Raw genomic sequence first — 2,234 nt, 5'->3', positions numbered from 1 at the left:
GAAAGACAACTGAACATACAGATGAATGGTGTTGCTTCAGTTGTGTTCATAGAATACGTGCAGAAAGACAACTGAACATACAGATGAATGGTGTTGCTTCAGTTGTGTTCAGATAATACGTGCAGAAAGACTACTGAACATAGAGATCGAATGGTGTTGCTTCAGTTGTGTTCATAGAATACGTGCAGAAAGACTACTGAACATACAGATGAATGGTGTTGCTTCAATTGTGTTCATAGTACCCCCGATGATTGATTATTTTCGAAATAACTAATTTCATCGAAATAACTGCCAGTCATTCCATTCCAGCCAATAAAACGCAAGTGCTCAAATTCCGTAACGGTAACCACATGGGAGGCGGGGCTACTAAATTGACTGACTGATTATGGCACTCTCAAAACTACAACTTTGGTGAAAATGAAACAAAGCTTTTTAACTCATCAAGATGTGTATTATTAAAATGTGTAGTTTAAAGATTTAGTTTTAAATATTAAAAAAAAAAAAAGCTTTGAAGGGTCGTCGGCCTTCGATATGAAAATTATTGACCAGGCGCGTGTGGGTCTGTCATCTCTGTACAGTGCCACGGCAACTTCCGCGTTCGCTACCGTATGTAAAATAAATAAATAAACGTGGCAGGGGTTTAGTTTGAAGAAAGAGAGAACGAAGTTCTCTCTTCCCAACAGGGGTGCTCGGGAACGTTTGTTCCCCTTCAACCCCGCGCGTGTACTATTGTCCAGCGTGAGTGTAGTTTGTATGACGTCCTGAGGCGATGTTAGCTTGAGAGGTGGGGTCGGGATGCCGTTCGGAGAGGCTCGATACAGCTTCAAGGCGTTTTTCGAGTCGACGAGAAAGACCAAGACTTTCACCAAGTAGCGAGTTTCCATAGGTTGTTTGAGAAGTCTATCATTAGTTCCATGTGTTAGTTTTTAAAATAATTATAGTCGTTTTATTAAATATTATGTTTTGAACGGGCCCTTTTCAGGGTTGTGTTCTCTGGCCTAAGCCAGAGATAATTTTGGATGTGGGGGGAAACCGGAGTGCCCGGAGAAAACCCACTTTCACAAGTCAGACGCCGAATAATCTATCTGACCTGTGCCCATGCTGAAAAGAAAGGGTTAGTTACGACATGTTATACATTTTAAACCTTTTCTGTGTTTGTTGTTCGCTGTGTCGGGTTATTTTTGCAGTGTAGGTTGTAGGGGGAAGTGTATTTCGTGGGTGCGCTTGATATTGTGTGTAGAGCTGCTGTTAGACTATTTCTTGATCTCGCTTTTATGTAATATTTATCTGCTAGTTTTGTTAATCGTTCTCTGAGTGTAGGGAGGTTACTTGCTCTGTGAATGAATTTTTCAGGTGTGAATGTGGGTAGCCTTAGTGATAGTCTGATTGCTTTGTTTTGCTGGATTTGTAGTTTTTTGAGGTTATTTTTTGGCATGTTGAAGGTTATTTGGCAACCGTATTCTATAAGTGGGCGGATGAATGTTTTATAAATTCTTAAAGCTGTTGTTGGTGAACAGTTTGAGTGTTTGCCCGTTAATGCACTTATATAGCTAATTCGTTTACTGATTGACGAGTGTATGTTATGGACGTGTTTGTTCCATGTCAGTCTAGTGTCAAAGGTGATACCCAGAAATTTGATGTTATTGTCGATTTTTATTGGGGTGTCTCCTAATGTTAATTTGATTTTCTTGATCGCGGTCATGTGTTTTCGTAGTTTTCTATGGAAGGCTATGGCTTGTGTTTTTGTCGGGTTAAGTATTACCCGCCATTTGTTGCACCATTGAGTGATTACATCAAGTGTTTTTTGTACCCGGGTTGTGGCGACAAGTGGATTTCTGGAGATACTCCAGACCGCAATGTCATCGGCATATTGCGAGTGGTATGTATAAGTTAATTGTGGGAAAGGAATGTCATTGACGAAAAGAATGTAGAGTAGGGGTGAGAGGACTGATCCTTGGGGTACGCCTGCTTTTATGTTAAATAATTTTGACAGAGTGTTGTTAACTTTTACTTTTGCAGATCTGTTTGTAAGAAAGTTTGATATCCATCTAACTAGGGTATCATTAACATTTAGTGATTGTAATTTATACCTGATGGCGTTGTGCCATACACTGTCGAAAGCTTTTTTAACATCTAGGAAACCGCCAATGGTGGCTTGGTTGTTATTAAATGATTTATACATTGATTCTGTAAGTCTTGTGAGGTGATCTATTGTTTGTCTTTTTTTCCTTGAT

The sequence above is a fragment of the Limulus polyphemus genome, unplaced genomic scaffold (assembly GCF_000517525.1).
Source record: "Limulus polyphemus unplaced genomic scaffold, Limulus_polyphemus-2.1.2 Scaffold6837, whole genome shotgun sequence".
NCBI classification, from domain to species: domain Eukaryota; kingdom Metazoa; phylum Arthropoda; class Merostomata; order Xiphosura; family Limulidae; genus Limulus; species Limulus polyphemus.
The sequence above is the reverse complement of the archived record's forward strand: the minus strand, read 5'-3'. Positions refer to the sequence as shown.